At 43.5% G+C, this 19008-nt stretch overlaps 1 protein-coding gene across 1 annotated transcript in view; it reads right to left on the reverse strand.

The window, feature by feature from the left end:
* The window catches only part of LOC140911927 (uncharacterized), a 77286-nt gene that overhangs the window by 38067 nt on the left and 20211 nt on the right, over nucleotides 1-19008 (reverse strand). Inside the window, exon 2 of the mRNA XM_073346087.1 lies at nucleotides 9883-10081. The gene's annotated coding sequence lies outside the window, so the exon portion shown is untranslated. The remainder of the gene's footprint in view (nucleotides 1-9882; nucleotides 10082-19008) is intronic.

The raw sequence follows: 19008 nt of genomic DNA on the forward strand, positions 1-19008 counted from the left end.
GGACTTTAACCCTTTTAAATATGGATATAGAACTGCAAAAGGTTCCACACTTGGCTGCTGTACCTTATGCTTTGATGACTGCGGGAGAAGCTCATAAATGCCTATTACCTGAAATGCATGCACCAGCATTTAAGACTCCCTTTTTCCTTGAAGTTAAAGATGAGGATGCTAAAGAACACTCTTGGGAAATCTGGGTGGTGGATGGATCCAGTTATCACCATAATGGATCCCCTTTCACTGGTTTTGCAGTATGCAGCCTTTTTCAGGGAAGGCAGTGCAAGACACCATCTGTCATCACTCAGTGCAAGCAGCTGAAATCGCAGCAGTGATAGCTGCTTTAAGATCAGCAGATCCACAGAAGAATATCATGGTGTGTACAGATTCGGACTAGGTCCTGGGGGCATTCATCGATTAGATGGCAGTTTGGTTGGAGAGGAACATGTGTTCGGTGGATCAATGCCAATAGCTCATGCTTCGTATTTACTGTACACTTGGAAGCTGGCAAAAGAAAGACAAGGAAAAACTTTCCTATTCAAGGTCAAAACCCATAGGAAAAAGCAGTCAGAGATATCCACCTTGAATAGTGCTGTGGATAAACTGGCAAAACAGGCTGCCTTATTGAGCATGGACGCTGAATGGAACGTACCAACGGATGTTGTGAATGCTGTCCATCCCACCAAAACCTTGCAACATCAGGATTGAAAGCAACTTCAGCAGGACACCAGTAGACAGTAATTGCTTTTTAGGCACTTAACAGTTTAACCAAGGGACAGTTTAAGGGTCTGGACTCTATGCCCCTTGCTGGAATCTATTCTTGGGTATTTGTAAGTGATCCCCTTAGTGGATCCTTCACACACACCGCCTCCCCCGTTATAACTTTCTGTGTAAGGTTATATTCTCTCTATCCTTTATTTCAATGCAACACGGGTGGGAGGCACACAGATTTCTAACTCTCCCAGTTGATAGATGCTGGTGGGCATTGAACCTGTTATTATACGTCACCTCATTATTCTACAACAAAGATTTTGGGGTAACAAGGTGCAGTGGTGCTAAGACCAGGAGGGGAGTCAAACAGACCACAGTTGAAGCGCTAAGCTTGATATTAATATTTAACAAATAAATATTAAATGGGAAGAGCTTCTGCAGTTTTTGCTGAAACTCTAAGACCTGAAGCAATGATAATAGAAAGGAATACCTGAGGAAGGAATGTGAGCTCAGGCTGAACATGCACATATGAAAGAAGAAAAGATCAGGGCCTTGTCTAGACTAGTAAACATGTTATCTGACAGGTGTTAAATAAGTATGCAGTGTAGGTGTAGCCATGTCGGTCCCAGAAAAATAGAGAGACAAGATCTCTCTAACATATTAAGTAACAAATTTTTAAACACCACTTGGAACACAGGATACTCCCTAAGTTGACCACAATCAGCTGACAAGATTTTGAATACCACTGTTTTTGTCTGTGCTAGGGATAATATTTTCAAAAATGCCTTAGGAACATAAGTCTCCATTTGCGAAAAGCGATTTGGGCCATGTCTACACTACAAACTTACGTCACCCTAACTTACGTCAGTATGCAGCCACTGCAGTCATTAAATCGCTTGTGTATGTGGACGCTTGGCTTCTTGTGTTGGTGGTGCATGTCCTCAACAGGAGCACTTGTACTGATTGTATTGTCAGTATGGGGAATTGTGGGCTGGCTCCTGAAGGCCAGTAACAGTTGACGTAAGCAATGCAGTGTCTACACTGACACTGTCAACCTAATTACATTGACTGTGACTCTACACCGCTTGGGGAGGTGGTGTTACTAATTGACACAAAGAGGGACTTATATCAGTTTCAGAGTAGCAGCTGTGTTAGTCTGTATTCGCAAAAAGAAAAGGAGGACTTGTGGCACCTTAGCGACAAACAAATTTATTTGAGCATAAGCTTTCGTGAGCTACAGCTCACTTCATTGGTTGCATTCAGTGGAAAATACAGTGGGGAGATTTATATACATAGAGAACATGAAACAACGGGTGTTACCATACACACTGTAATGAGAGTGATCAGATAAGGTGAGCTATTACCAGCAGGAGAGTGGGGGGGAGGGGGCGGGAATCTTTTGTAGTGATAATCAAGGTGGGCCATTTCCAGCAGTTGACAAGAACATCTGAGGAACAGTGGCAGGGAGGGAGGGGAATAAACATGGGTAAATAGTTTTACTTTGTGTAATGATCCATCCACTCCCAGTCTCTATTCAAGCCTAAGTTAATTGTATCCAGTTTGCAAATTAATTCCAATTCAGCAGTCTCTCGTTGGAGTCTGTTTTTGAAGTTTTTTTGTTGAAGAATTGCAACTTTTAGGTCTGTAATCGAGTGACCAGTTCTCAGACTGGTTTTTGAGTGGGAGCCAAATTTAAGTGAAAACATTTTCACAGCTAGGTCGGCACAAGGCATCTTAGGTTGATCTAACCCTGTAGTGTACACCAGGCCTTAGGCACTTAGAAGCCTACGTGTTAGTGAAAGTCAATGGGACTTATGCTCCTAAGGGCTAGATTCACAAATGGACTTAGGCTGCTGCTTTAGGCACTTAAGTCCAACATTTAGGCACCACTGGCATTCACAGAACCCCTGCTCAGCTGCTGCCTAACCCTGCAGGTGCATAAAATCCCTAGGTGCCTAAATTCCCACTGATAAAATCGTGTAGGCAGCTAAAAATCTGTTACTGAGCATGTGCACAGTTGCTTAGTCCTGACCCCCATGCTTCTAGCTAAACACTGGTGGAATTCTCAAACAAGCTATTTCCCACCTATTGCGCCTGCAGGGCCCAAACCGGTAGGCATGCTCTGAGCACTGCAGAATCCACACAGAACAGCTGGAGCAGGCAATGAGGCCACATTTGATAACTTTTAACCCAGTGGTTAGAGCACTCCCTCAGGAAACCCAGGTTCAACTACCTCCTCTGCCTGATGTCGAGAAGGGAGTTGAACTTGGGTGTCCCCACTCACAGGAAGGGCCCTACCACTAAGCTATAGGGTTATCTGGAGCAGGTGTCTCTCAGTCTCTGCTGTCAAAGCTATTCCACTATGTATAAAATACTTAAATATGCATTGGAGCCGGGGAACTGGCACCTCTGTCTCCCACCTCCCAGCTGAGTGACCTAACCACTGGGCTAGAGAGTCATTCGCACTCTCTTTCTGGCCCAATAGATATTTAATTATTCACGCACAGTGGAATAGCTTCAACAGGAGTGACTGAGAGAGCCCTGCAAGAAATGGCTTAGATGCCCAACTCCCGCATCCCTCTCCTGGGCATTTCCTACTGGCTAACTTAGGCAGCTCCCTGCTCAGCATGCTGGCTTTTTTGGATCCCATTCTTAGGTGCCTAACTCTCCCCACACATTGTAAAAGGAGCCTGGGCACCTAACTCAGGGCTGTGAATTCCACTGGTGGGCAGGGCACCTAAAAGTTAGCTGCTGCAAAGCTCAGTGATGCTTTAGGTCACTTTAGACTCCTATGTCACTTAAGGTATGTCTACACTACAATAAAAAAACCCTGTGGCTGGCCCAGGTCAGTTGACTTGTGGTCTAGGGGCCCAGGCTGTGGGGGCCATAGAATCATAGAAGTATGGGACTGGAAGGGTCCTTGAGAGGTCATCTACTCCAGTCCCCTGCACTCAAGGCAGGACTATGTAATAACTAGATCATCTCTGACAGGTGTTTGTCTAACCTGCTCTTAAAAACCTCCAATGATGGAGATTCCACAACCTCCCTAGGCAATTTATTCCAGTGCTTAACAACCCTGACAGGATTTTTTTTCCTAATGTCCAACCTAACCTCCCTTGCTGCAATTTAAGCCCATTGCTTCTTGTCCTACCTCAGAGGTTAACAAGAACAATATTTCACCTCCTCCTTGTAACAAAATTTTATGTACTTGCAAAATTGCAGTGTAGACAATTGGGTTTGGGGTGTAGCTATGATGGGAGAAGGTCTAAGACCCACGCTCCAGCCCAAGCCCAAATGTCTACAGTGCAATTTTATATCCCTGCAGCCTGAGCCTCACAAGCCTGAGTCAGCTGACTCAAGCCCGCCATGGCTGTGCCTCAGGTCTTTTATCACAGAGTAGACATACCCTTAGGCATTTCTGAAAAAGTTTCCCTAAGTGATAAGTGTTAATTAACACATTAGGCATCATGTTTGCTAAACACACTTCATTTTCCTAGGCCAGATCTACACTAGAAACATCTAGTGTAGATGCACTTATACTGGCAAAAAAATACTTTTTTGCAGGTATAAACTCACACTAAGAGGGTTTGCTGCTATAGCTATACTGGCAAAGCTTTTCTAGAGTTCACCTGGCTATAGTCTAGACAGGGCTATAGTGGCTGGGAAAAATGGTTTATTTTTGACAACCGTGCACTAAAATGCTCAGCAAGAACATGAACACTTTCCAGAATATGGATAAAGTTCTAAAGACTGGACAGCATAGTGTGGGAAGATGTAGCATTTTCATCACATGCAGATACAAGGAATCAGACAACAAGGAAAGTGAGCAAACCCAGCCGAAGCACATTTTGAAGATGAGGACAAAGCTAAAGTGCTAATGTCACAAGAAACCAGTTGCTTTTGCATAACTTATTTCGTCACATTTAGCCCAAAGAAGAGACAACTGGCAGTGTCATGGGTAGGTCTTTATCTTGAATGAAATCTAGATGATGACCGAGGATAGCATAATGTAAAACACTATTGGGGTGGCAATTTAAAGAAACATTGCAGATATAAAAGAAAGGTATAGAGCAAATCAGAATGGTCAACAAAAGACTTGCACTAAGAGTCAGTAGTTACCCAGCACTTGCTGTTATTGTATTTTAAAGGCAGTTATAATGTGCAGTTTCTCCTGTTACAATAGACAGTTATGCTCACCCAAAGCATTAGTGATGTACTGTACTGTATGTCATAGTATTCTGCTGCTGAAAAAAAGTTCTAGCAACAGCAACAGCCCATTTCTATTGTTTGTTCCAGAATAAATACTGGTCCATTTACCACTCAGTCTTTCCATTGTGGTAGAGGGGCATGCTTCCATGTGACTTCTGACCTTTGTCACCTTGACTTGTGGAAACTTTTGTAGATAAGATTTTTTTATTAAAGCACTCTGCTTACTGCTGCAAAGGATATGTGTCTGGATCCATTTGCTTGTTTGTATTCCTCACTAGGGTTTGTGACTATCAGGAAGAGAGAAGGAGAGAGAGAAAAAGGGTAGTAGAAAGTGAAGAGTGATTCAGAAATGTGTCTGTTCTTTCCATTCAAGCCACTGTACAGAAACTGTGCCTCTATTGTGGGACAAAGACCTTTGAGCAGAGTGAGATGTGTTTATGCTGCTCCTATCAAAGAGCCTTTCATCTCCACAAAGCAAATTATTAACACATTCCATTGAAGATGTGGGGGTGGAGGGCAGGCCTTGGGAAAAAGCTGGCCAAAAATGAACATTTTTTTATAAACACTTTTAATGATAGTGAATGGCTCCTTGCCAAGGCTCTTATGCCCAGTGAAGCACTGCAGGCTGATTGTTTGTCTGGAGAAGTCCCGTGGGCTGAGCCTTTTGTGCCGAGGAATTTCCAATTTGAAAGCCAGTGGTGTGGGAGGTGTAGGCCTTTCCAGGTTCAGTGAGTTAAGGCATGTGTTGGCAGTTGCCTTAAACCTGTACCAGAGATGAATTTTTGTTGGATGAATGACCATCAGCCACTGTTCCAGATAGTAAATCTTTGCCTTTTGAGACAAGTTAAAAACAGGGGGAGAAACCTACACAAAATATGTAGAGTAGTGTTCTGGCTTTGTTAATGGATTACTCCTCATGGCAGACATCCTTTGCAGATGTCTGGTTACCTAGCAAGTCTTTTCTAAGCAAGAACTTAGATTTTTTTAAAAATGAGAATATATCTTATAAGCTTTGTTCCCAAATGGAGCTGTGCTATATTTCCTTAGAATAAGGTTGCTAAAAAAGCTGAGGTCTTAATTGAATTTACTTATAGCTGCTGTAAAAATCCAAGTTTAATAGCTCTGATATTTTGGTTTCTCTTCTGCCATGTCTTCTGTTGCCACATAATGCCAACTCAGTGGTGCCCATGTGAAAGTCACTTTTTAACATCACTCGTTTCAGAGTAGCAGCCGTGTTAGTCTGTATCCGCAAAAAGAAAAGGAAATTTATTTTGTTAGTCTCTAAGGTGCCACAAGTACTCCTTTTCTTTTAACATCACTGTGATTGACATTATAGCGAACATGTGAATGGATTCAAAAATCACCTCTCAAGTTCCTCTGCAATTCAATGGCCGGCCTTTGGAAGAAGAGGTACTCACACTGAGCGTTTAGGTGAATCCAGAAGGTGATGGCTGGTTTCCTTTTGGTCAACTTTCCACCTCCTCTTGTAAATAGGAGGAGATGTGTAAATAATTTTTTCTCCAGCAGTACAGATTTTGGAAACACGACTTTCCCACTTAGAAGTCAACAGGGCAGAAAAAAACAGCATCTCTCAACTGGTGGCTTCCAGCCTGCAAGTAGGGAAGGCAGCTGTTGCCAGGGTTGGGTCAAAGATAGGTTTACAACAAACCCCCTCTGATGGCCAGCCAAGAAAAACCCCAGGCTCAGCAGAGAGGTGAAGGAGCTGGAGAATGGGACAGAAAGCGGAGTCTACAGCCAAAGAATAGAAGTTAGGCAGGTCTGTTCCTGGACCTGCCTAACTTTACTGAAGTACTGACTTCAGAGATCATCATCATAAATGGTAGCATCACTGACGGATGTCTTCTTTGTTGTGTTTTCAGTCACAAGATAAACGAGGCACCATTTAAAGAACCATAGGTGTATCCTAGCATGATGGCTTCCTGTATTTCACATTTTATTGGTTCCCCTATAAAACTTTGCAAGCTATTCTCGTAGCTATGACTTTATATTAAATCTGGTTTAGCCCACGGGGTATTTTTCCTTTCCTGAGGAGCCACATTAAGATTTCTGATTCATTATTCTGAAGATCAATGTCTTGTATGTACCCTGGGAACTTCCCCAGTTGTGTTAAGCATTGCTATCTCTATTCAGCATGTTTTCTCTTTGACCCTTAAATGCTGTTATTGTCAATCATTTGTACTTTTTTGTATGTGACCCAGGTGCTTAACTTCAGCAGACAGTTTTCAAGAATGTGTTTTCCTTTGACCTGGTGCTCCACGCAGTTGGAAACACTTAAGTGATAACACACAGGCGGGTATAAAATCCAGGATTTCCCTCCACCTTTGAGCTGTTTAAGTTTGAAAGTTCTACATGAGTAGAGTGGAAAAGACATAAACAGTTGAAATGCTGAGGTACAGTCCTTAAAATAAGAAAGGATAATAATCTTCTGACCTGGCCCTCTGTCTCAATCTGCTTTCATTCATTTTTATCATGAAACTGGTATAGGAAAGCCCAACACTTAAAAGTAGATGACTGACAATCCACCCCCAGAGCTCTGGGGACAGACAGCAAGGGTGTAATAGCAGACTGAGTAAATCCTGCAATGGGACAGTGAAGGGGTGGCAGGATACAGATCATTCCCTATTTCCAGTAACTGCATGCCCTGCTTCCTCGCACTCCCAGTCCCACTCACACTCTCCTCTCTGTGGTCCAGGAACAGACCTGCCTAACTTCCATTCTTTGGCGGTAGACTCTGCTTTCTGTCCCATTCTCCAGCTCCTTCACCTCTCTGCTGAGCCTGGGGTTTTTCTTGGCTGGCCATCATAGGGCGTTTGTTGTAAACCTGCCTTTGACCCATCCCTGGCAGCAGCTGCCTTCTCTGCTTGCAGGCTGGAAGCCACCAGTTGAGAGATGCTGTTTTTCTCTGCCCTGTTGACTTCTCAGTGGGAAAGTAGTGTGCTGAGGCAGAGAATTGCTGAGGGAAGTGAGCATGTTGAGGGATCAGCTAGGAAAGGAGGAGAGGGAATTCCTGCTAGTCCACCAGCAGCACCAGGTCTCAGTGGTGTTGGAATAGTTTTCATAGTGGGGGTGCCAAGAGCCATTGAACAAAACTATAAACCTTGTATACGATGGAAACCATTTCAAGCCAGGGGGTGCTGCAACACCCCCAATACCCCTAGTTCCAGCACTCCTGCCAAGTCTTCTCCATCCCTTGCAGAGTTAAGATCTTGGGGAGGAGGGATAGGGAGAGGGATAGGGATGAGAAGAACGGCTGAGGGAAAAACCTTAAGCAGTGGAGCAAGACCTGGAGGGGCAAAATCCTGTATGGGCGAGAGAAACTGAGGGAAAACTGGGGAGGAATGACCTTGGTAAAGAGGGAATAGGGAGACTTAGTGAGGGAGATAGAGCAAGAAGGTTAGAACACTATGGGGAGAAGAGAGGTGGGGTGGGGCACTTCTGAGGAAAAAAGGTCTCCAGCCCCCTGGGAGAAGAGAGGTGCTGCCCTTGAGATCACTGTGGTTGGGAATGAGCTTGCTGTCTGTTCACTGAGAGCACCACCTACTGAAGGTTTGTGAGAGTTAAAAAGGCTTCATTTTCTGAAGGCTGTTCATAAATGTATGGAATTTTTATCTGCATTTATGCAAATTTTATACGAATATGAACTTTGAGCTCTTTTGATAGCCTCAACTTGGCATGTTTGCTCAGGGATGAAGAGGGAGAGTTCCAGATTTAAAGAGTTATAGTACACAGCCAGGCTGACCCTCGTTCTTCGTCTCTGGTGCTTTTCACTAACAGCATACAAAACCTACCATACCGTAACCTGAACTGCAGTTTGCAAAGGTTACAAAATTTAAACAAACTATAAAAATTGATGCTTGAAAAAAGAAGAGGCAGACAGCTTGGAGGGTGAGCCCCCAGCATCACTTCCTAGACCACATAGACTCTGTGGTTGTTTGGACAAAAAGGTCTTCTGCAGGAACAGAATCTAGGGCCTTCAGCTGTAAAAAGCATGCCCCTTCTCACATGAGGTAAAGAAGCATCTCCAATAGCTGCAGCATTAGTAGGTTATATCCTCTGGGGATTGCAGCCACTAGAGGGTGGCATGTTAACATACACTGTGAATATCTGACATTGCAACCATTAGAACAAAGTGGGGCACACACGACCAGTCTATTACAACACCGCGCATATATACTAATCTAGTTCTTACATATAACTCAGTAACACAGATCTGTAGCATTTCAACTGATCTTTAGAGAAAAGTATCAATTAGATGACAAAGGATTTTGTTGCTTATAACCATTTCAGGAATAAATTCAACTTTTGTTAAAGACGAGCAAGTGCTGGGGAAAATCTGCCAACTGAACATGCTCACTTCATTGATATTCTTTTAAAAAAAATTACTGCAGAGATAACCTCAAATAAATAGAGTCCTGCAAATCTGCGGATATCTGCTTTATATCTGCAGATATCCACGGACCATTTTTGTGGATTGGATGCGAATACAACTGCGCAGAACTCTACTCACTGGTGGTGTTGCCTGGTCAATGGCGTCCAGCTCAGGCAGCCCGGGAGACGCAGCATGGTTGAGGCCGGCAGCAGCAGCCAGTAGTTGGGGCTGGGCGGCAGGTCAGAGTTGGGGCGGTCCTGCAGCCACTTGCAGCGCTGCTTCCTGTCCAGCAGCTTGGGCCTTTTGGGCAGCGCCAGTGTCTCCACCATGGCCTGGCCCAGCAGCACTGGCCATGCTCCTAGTCCTGGGCCCAGCCCTCCAGCTCCTGGGCAATAGGCCTGCCCCCTGGCCATGGGGCTTAGAGCAGGGGGGACCCTGGCACCCCATCCCTCCGCCCCACTGTGATGCAACACGCACTGCTGCTGCCGTGTGCCATTGCTCGTGAGCCCCCGGGAGCAGCACGCAATGCGACACTCCTTCTCCCCAGCCCCCATCCCCGTCCCCACACGGCCCCTTACCCCCATGTCCCTGCCCTTGCGCTCTGCCTCTTCCCTTCAAGACACACACACACACTGTCGCTAGCCCTTATGAGACAGCTTGCTGCTGCGGGTGCAGATACTGGTAAAAGATGGCTAGCAGATCGCGGGTCGGATTGTGGGTTGATCCTAGTGGATGCAGATCAGATGTGGATCCACATTTTTGTATCCACGCAGGGCTCTACAAATAAAACCAATAAATACAAAAATAGTAAGCATTAAAAGAACTCTTTTATAGCATCTGCATTTATTATTTTGGTTTATAGGTAATTTTAGATCTGTTGTATTATTCATAAGGATTCATCAGAACACGTAGTTGATAATCAGCTAAATTGTTTTTAGTCTATATTCTATGGAGTTCAGACTGAGCCAGTTAGTTACCAGGAATTGCTCAGCACTTCCCAATCTACAATGCAGCAACCCCAAGTGCTGAGAAGCCTGAGGAGTGCAAGGGACAAAAGTTCAGGGTCACAGTTTTCTTTAGGGCCTCTCTTCCTCATTGATATCATAATGATTGCATGGAAACTGGGGCTACCAGGTAAATGGTAGAAAACTTGCTCCTGAGAGTGGGCAACAACCATGGCTCTGGGGAAGACTTTGCACTGCTTTCTCCCAATCCCAGAGTGGATACGCTAGAAAGCATTTAGATGCAAGGCACTGCACATTATTTTGCACTAACAAAACCAGCTCTTAAAAGGTACTAAAATAGTGCTACTCTCTGCAGTGACCCTGTTAACCAAGAATATTTGAAAAAACAAGCTGCTTCTTCTTTGGCATTCATCCATCATGTTGTATCTGAAAACTAGGTCAGAGAAGACTGACTTTTTGACACTCACTCTCGCATCATCACTCTTCATTTTGAATTGCAAGGTCACCCTGATTCAGTGGCCTGAGGAGAGACGTAGCTGCCAGAGCAGCTGAGAGCTCCTATTCATGGCAGATTACATGTTATGAATGAACTGTGACAAAAAAGCCTACCTGTCAGCTCTGTGGCAGGCTGATTAGGTTAATTAAATCCTTGTCTACAAGTACAATCATTAGAACTGACAATTGTTTAAATGAAAATAAAAGAAAGGTAACATTCTAGGAGCAGCAGCAGAGTTCGGAAGTACTAGTCAGATAGGAAAGGAATCTGTAACAGACAGTGACTAATACTTCCCCTTAGGCAGTCTCACTTATGAATAATGTGTGGTGCGGAGGGGGGTAGGGGGTGGGGGAATCATGGTCAGTTGGGTTTGTTTTGTTTTGCACTTATAATAATGAGGATCAAAATGGACAATGAATTTTTAATCAGTTTTATGGGCTACAAACATAATGGTAGCCTTGAGGTAACCTTGGGAAAACCTAACTCTCTGTTCATGAGAAAGGTCTGCTCTACAAACATATTCGCCTTTATTTTTTGAATTTTTCTAGTCAAGGTGTAAGAGTCTCTCTCATGTAATCCTGAAGGGCTCGATTATTCAGTAAAGGCCTTGGGCCTAAGTGATCAGGAGGATGGTAGCACTGTCAACGGGAGGAAAAAATGTGGTACGAGACTATGGTTTGGGAGTAAAGAGAAGGAACTCCATTTTGGGCATATTAAATGGAAGTGACCAGGGAGGTATGCAACAGGAGATGTCAGCGAGAGCAGTTAAATGAAATACAGTGGTGGATGGAGAGAGACAAATCACAAGCAGAAAGGCAGGTTTGTGAATCGTTAGCTTAGATAGCAGTTGCAGCCAGGAGTGGATAAAATCATTCAAAGAAAGGGTGTAGAAGTAGAAGATGAGGGGACCAAGGACTAGCCCTATGGGTTCCTCACAGAGAGTAGATGCTGTAGGAACAGATGGAGAGGGAAGGAACCTGAAGAGGACAGCTTTCCGAAAGACAAGACAGGATGAGATTTTGTAGAGTATGATTGACAGTGGCAAAAATGGCAAAGAGGTGAAGGAAGAGGGGGATGGAGTAGACACCTGGGACATTTGGTTAGGAAGAGGTCACTAGAGACCTTGCCATGTGAACCCTGATGTTCACAATTCTTCACACTATTTTTAACTGTGTGGCCTTAATAGTGCATTTGCATAGATTTTTGCATTTCATTTCCTAATATTTTTTACAAAAGAGTAAGAAAAAAGGAAAAGTCTGTGCTTAATGTTTGTAAACACACACACATCAAAAAAGAAATAACGTGAATCAAACATTAATGAAAAAACCCTTCCATAAAACATTAACTACTCTTCTCCTTATTGGTCTGTCACATAAGGACTGGTGTACTTTCTAAATCAGGGGTTCTCAAACTTCATTGCACTGCGACCCCCTTCTGACAACAAAAATTACTACATAACCCAGGAGGGTGGACCACAGCCCAAACCCATCTGAGCCCCACCACCCTGGGTGAGGGGGCCAAAGCAGAAGGCCAAGGGCCTCAGTCCCAGGCTGGCAGGGTGTAACCTGAGCCCTGCTGCCCAGGGTTGAAGACCTCGGGCTTCGGCGCCAGGCCCCAGCAAGTCTAAGCCAGCCCTGGTGACCCCATTAAAATATGGTCACAATGCACTTTGGGGTTCCCCGACCCACAGTTTGAGAACCGCTGTTCTAAATCAAATTGAGTCATTCTAAATCAAATTGAGCCTCAGTTTCATCCATCTTGAGTGCCATATTCAGTTGTTGTCATTGTAATCACAACCACAAATCTCCTTAGCTCCTGTTGCTGAATACATAGTGACAATACCCCCACACGCAGAAGCCACTGCACTATAACTAAAGATGCCCAAGTAATTAAAATATCGATGAACACAGTTGATAGCACTGAGAGTCACGCTAGTGCCTTAAACCAAGACAGAATCAGAGCATGGCTATTTACTATCTTTAAAGGACCAAACTTGATGGAGAATCTGGGCTATTGTCTTGAGAATAATAAGCATTGGAACTTTGTTTCTGTCTGTGTTTTTGTACAGCCTTATTTACTTATAATACCACAAATAAAAATATAATCTTAGTAACTCCCCTACTTACACAGAAATTTATAACCAAAATGTAGGAAGTGTTTTGCTAGTATTTATTGATGAAACAATACACACAACAAAAAATCACTGTGCAATAATTTTGTGACATTTTGTATGAACTAAATCACACCCTTCTCACCTTTATAGATTTACAGTGAAATTTTCAAAAATGCTCAGCATTGCCCTAACTCTGTTCCCACTGAAGTCCATGGTAAAATGTTCATTAAATTCAATGAGAGCAGTTAAGCCAACATTGAGTACTACTGAAAATCTCACCCTTACAGCCTAAGCTCTGGGATAGGAACCATGAATTTGAGTTCTAAACCCTCTCTGCCCTGGCCTTGCTGTGTGGCTTTGACCAAGTGGCTTAACCTCTTTGCAACTTAGTCTTAGGTCTTCTTCACAAAAAAGTTGTATACCTCCCTAGTGTGGACACAGTTATAAAAGTATAAAAATTCCTGGTGTACACTTAAAAGTTATATCAGCATAGCTCCTTTGGTCAGGGGTGTGAAAAACTACAACCCTGACCGACACAGCTATGACAACAACCCCTCCCCTCACCCCACCCCAGTGTAGATGCAACTCCCATGCCGATGGAAGAGTGCTTCTGTCAACATAGCTAACATCATAAGAACATAAGAACGGCCAACTGGGTCAGATCAATGGTCCATCTAGCCCAATATCCTGTCTTCCGACAGCGGCCAATGCCAGGTGCTTCAGAGGAAATGAACAGAACAGGTAATCACCAAGTGATCCATCCCATTGCCCATTCCCAGCTTCTGGCAGTTGGAGCTTCAGGGACACCCAGAGCATGGGGTTGTGTCCCTGACCGCCTTCGCTAATAGCCATTGATGGACCTATCTTCCGTGAACTTTTCTAATTCTTTTTTGAACCCAATTATATTTTTGGCCTTCACAGCATCCCACGGCAATGAATTATACAGGTTAACTGTGCACTGTGTGAAGAAGTACTTCCTTTCATTTGTTTTAAACTTGCTGACTATTAATTTCATTGAGTGACCGCTAGTTCTTGTGTTATGTGAAGAAATAAATAACACTTCCTATTCACTTTCTCCACACCAGTCATGATTTTATAGACCTCTATCATATCCCCCCTTAGGCGTCTCTTTATTAAGCAGAATAGTCCCAGTCTTTTTAACCTCTCCATATCTCTAAACATGTTTGTTGCTCTTCTCTGCTCTGTTTTCCAATTCTAATATTATAATTTTATTTTTTTTTTAGAAGGGGCAACCAGACCTGCGCACAGTATTCAAGGTGTGGACATACCATGGATTTATACAGTGGCATTATGATATTTTCTGTTTTATTATCTATCCCTTTCCTAATGGTTCCTAAAATTCTGTTAGATTTTTTGACTACTGTTGCTGCACACTGAGCGGATAATTTCAGAGAACTGTCCACGATGACTCCATAATCTTTTTCTTGAACGGTAACAGCTAATTTAGATCCCCATCATTTTGTAAATTTAGTTGGGATTATGTTTTTCCAATGTGCATTGCTTTCCACTTATCAGCATTGAATTTCATCTGCTATTTTGTTGCCGAGTCACTCAGTTTTGTGAGATACCTTTGTAACTCCTCAAAATCTACTTTGCACTTAACTATCTTGAGTAATTTTTTATCATCTGCTAATTTTGCCACCACTTGGTTCACTCCCATTTCCAGATAATTTATGAGTATGTTGAACAACACACGTCCAAGTACAGATCCTTGGGGGACCCCACTATTTACCTGTCTCCATTGTTAAAACTGACCATTTATTCCTTTTCTTTGTTTCCTATCTTTTAACCAGTTACTAATCCACGAGAGGCCCTTCCCTTTTAAACAAAGTAAGTCACCCTGGGATAAGAGCCTTTGCTGAGGGGCCTTGTCAAAGGGTTCCTGAAAGTCCAAATACACTAAATTGATTGGCTCACCCTGAGTGAATGCTTGTTGATTCCTTCAAAAAATTCTAATAGATTGGTGAGGCATGATTTTTCTTTTCCAAAAGTTTTGTTGACTCTTCCCCAACATATTGTGCTTATCTATGTGTCTGATAATTTTGTTCTTCACTATATTTGGAACCAATTTGCCTGGTACTGAAGTTAGGCTTAACAGACTGCAGTTGCCAGGATGTCTCTGGAACCCTTTTTAAAATTGGTATTACATTAGCTATCACGCAGTCATCTGGTACCGAGGCTGATTTATGTGATAGGTTACATGCCACTGTTTAGTAGTTGTGTGTCTACATTGTTTGAGGAGGTGGTGTTCCTACACAGACAGAAAGACTCCTTTTCTCAGTGTACACTGTGTCTACACTAGGGTGCTATGCTGCCATAGCTATGCTGACATATGCTCCGTAGCGTAGACTAGCCTCAGCATACCTTATTTCTGTAGGGGAAGAGGAACAAGCTATAGCAGTTTAAGACAACTTTATACCATTTTAGGGGGATCACACTTGGGGTTGTACCAATATAACTGTGTTGGTAAAAAAAACCATACCCCTAACTGTCACAATTATATTGGTACAAAAATTATGTGTTCACCAGGCCTTGTATAATGGGAAAATTTAATATTTACTCTTATTTGCAAAAGGGTAATGTGAAGATGAGGGGCGGCAGGTTTGTATAATTTTTGGTGGTGCCCAGAATGGGTCCAAGTCCTGCCCCCCCCCCACACACACCTGCCTAAGGCTCCGGGAGGGTGTGCGGGTGTGGGAGGAGGTTTGGGGTGCAGGCTCTGGGAGGAAGTTTGGGTGCAGGAGGAATGTGGGCTCTGGGACGGAGTTTGTGTGCAGGAGGAGGTTTGGGGTGCAGGGTCTGGGAAAGAGTTTGGGTGCAGGAGGGGTGCGGGCTCTGGGAGGGAGTTTGGGTGCTGGGTGCAGGCTCTGGACTGGGACGGAGATTGGGATGCAGGAGGGGTGGGGAGGGGGGGTTGGGGTGTTGGGTGTGGGAGGGGGTTTGGATGCTGGCTCGGGGGGGTGGGTTGGGTGCAGGGATGAGCAGTTTGGGGTGCAGCAGGCAGGCTTCCCCAGGGCTGGGGCAGGGGATGAGAGAGGAGGACTCTCCCCAGCCCCCCTGGCATGACCTCACCGAAGCACCCCCCCCCGAGGTCCAGCCAGGATAAGCTCCCCCACGGAGTTGCCTGCCAGGGAGGGCTGCCATGTGCCTCCTCCCCTCCTCCCTCCACAGGTGCAGCAGCTGCCTCAGCCTGCCCCTGGTGCCGCTCCCTTGTAGCCAGCTGCGGCAGTAACTGGTCCCTTGTAGCCAGCTGCGGCAGTAACTGGTGAGGGAGCGCAGCGCGGAGCTGCCGGGGACACTCGGTGAGGTGCGCGGGGGCAGCACAAGGGGCCTAAATATTAACATAAGAATCTAACTTTGCACCCCCACTTTTTAAAGTTATTGCCATAAAATGTGAAGTATATTATTAATACAGTCAATTCAGATAAGCATCCAGAGTATCCAAGTATGCTTACCACTAGCTTAGCCAAATGAATCTGAGCCCACCTTCCATCCAGTGAACCCCCTTATCATGACAGATGATTGTAGGGCAATGGTTAGCTGTATCCTATGGGTATGTCCATCCCAGAACATCTCTACTATTCTCACTGAACAGTGAGTGAGTTTTGTTTCCCACTTTGTGCAAAGGAGCAATCTTCCCCTGATGAGGTTGGCCCAATGTTCAACTGGCTAACAATGATGTCTTCTAGGACATATAAGCATATGTATCCTGTTTCTCATGTAGTAAATGCTATATGCAGATTAGATGAACACCAGAGACATGGTTAGCTGCAGACTGACTAGTATAAAAACAGAGCAAGCAAACATTAAAACAGGGATAACAGTTATAGGCTTTAGCTGCAAAATTTGTAACTGGATCCAGATTTTAACCTTTCCAAAATTAGAGGATGTTTGGATTTGGAGTTTTATTTTGAGCCCATCTCCATGTATAACTAACAAAAAAGTTCTTCATACAACGTGCCAATTTGTGCAGATGGATGAAAGGAGCTTTGGATTCTTAATCAGTGCTCCTCCGACCCCCGCAATACTACATCTGTTTTGGATAATGAAGGAACACAATTTAATAAGATCTTTAGTATGCTCTTCTAGTTTCATATGTTTCCATAATTATTTCAGATTGTTATATTAGAGAAATTAAAAACTACTAAACAAAAAGAAATACATATTAATAGCAACAGGACTCAGATCTGAGCAATGATATAAACCAGAGAAGCACACGACTTGTGGGAATGTCCTGGTCAGCACACTAATAAAATTTTCTTTTCTTCCCTCTTGACAAAGGCTACATTTTACAGAGCAGTCTCCTTCTGACAGCTGTATTAATACAGTTAGATGTTGTTGCTGAGAAACTAATGAGAGAAATGTCTAGAAATAGACTAGATCCTCTCATTGATTTAAAAACAGCACAGAGTTTGAAACAAAACCATTTAAAAATAGATTCAATTTCTTAGCTGATATTGTGAATAACTCCAAACTTGGCGGTAAACTAAAATGTCACAATAACGCTACAGTTTAAAAAGATTGCAAAAAAAAAATGTTGTCCATTTTGACTGATAACACAAATATCCTCATAACTGTTTTATATTTGATTTAACTTCATTGTTTGGAGAGATCTAGAGAAAAATAAATTAGGGGTAGACACTCAACTGCTGTAAATTGGTGAAGCTCCATTGGCTTTATTGGAGCAACATCAATTTATGCCTGCTGGGGATCTGGTAGTTTCTAGCCTTGCATCATTGTACATACAATATGACATATGTACATACAACTGACAATATGACAACGTGGTTATCTTCTCTGTCCTTGTAAGTGATAGAGCTAAAAGACCACGAATACATGCATTTAATCACATCTAAGGTGATCCTTCTCTCCAACCCCTCCAGGTAAGAGAGTTTAGTGTGAAGAGGGCGCTGGAAAAAAGAATAGATGGTGTAGATTATCTGTGAACGTTAGAGCAGCATTGAATGGCTAAAAATGAACTCCTATCCTGCTGTCCCAGACAGTCTTTCTGCAATTTGGCACGGAGAACATTTTGTCGTTGTGCCCATTCCTATATAATAGTGTTTTAGTGCCCATCACTATCCATTCTCTGCTTTTCACTGAATTATAGAAGCCTTTTGTAATACAAATTGCCAGAGAAGGTGACACGGAACTTGGATCCACCCTTACCAAATTTCAGATCCATACAACTAACGCTTACTGAGAAGACACAATTGTAAATAGCTTCTCCACAGGCTTTCGGAAACGAGCACTGTTTCTCACTGTGCAAAGCAAATTCTCTTTCTGATTCATTAATTTCACCGGGCAGCCTGTAATCATCGCAATCCTCCCTCCTGACCGGGTCGTTGTCAGAATTCGGGAGGCTGTGGGTGGAGTAATGAAAGGAACACTACGGAAGTGCCAAGGAAGTGTAAGGAAGTGCTGTAATTCATACAACCTTACCCTGGTGCCTTACAAACACATTTGGCACATAGCTACGGTACAGCTGCTCTTTGCATCATCGTGCAATTAAAAATACAGTGTTTGGTTTAGATATGGGTTAGATTTGGTTAGGTAAGTTCAGGTATCTCTTTAGACAAAGTTTCCACTTAACTGCTGATATCTTGCAAGCTCCCCTTCTTTAATATGACTGGGTGATTACCTTGCACTGCTTCCCTCGATTTAATAATAATAATTAAAGAACTTCTTGGAATAAGTGAGGCAATTAATACATACAAGTGTCGTGAACAAAACTAAACCTTAACAATAATGAGAAACAAAATTAACAGAATGATAGAGTTGCAAATTCAAGCACTCAAAAGTTAAGACATACCAGATTTCACACTTTGGCAGTCCTGGGCTCTCCACATCTAGTCCCAATCTCTACCAACCCATCCTGGGCACCTCTTCAGATCTCAATTCCCCCTCCCCTTAGCTCTGTCTAACCGTAGCTGGGCAAGCCCTACCCTTTCTAACCCTACCGTAGCTCAAGAACTTATCCTCTGTAACCCTAACCCTAGCCCTGGGAGCCCTAGTCACTGGAACCCTAACCTTAATGTGGGGCGCCCTGCCTCTGTAATCTTAACCCTAACACACAGAACTCTACTTCTTTTAACTCTAACCCTAGCCC

Source organism: Lepidochelys kempii, chromosome 5 (assembly GCF_965140265.1).
Source record: "Lepidochelys kempii isolate rLepKem1 chromosome 5, rLepKem1.hap2, whole genome shotgun sequence".
Classification (NCBI taxonomy): Eukaryota; Metazoa; Chordata; order Testudines; family Cheloniidae; genus Lepidochelys; species Lepidochelys kempii.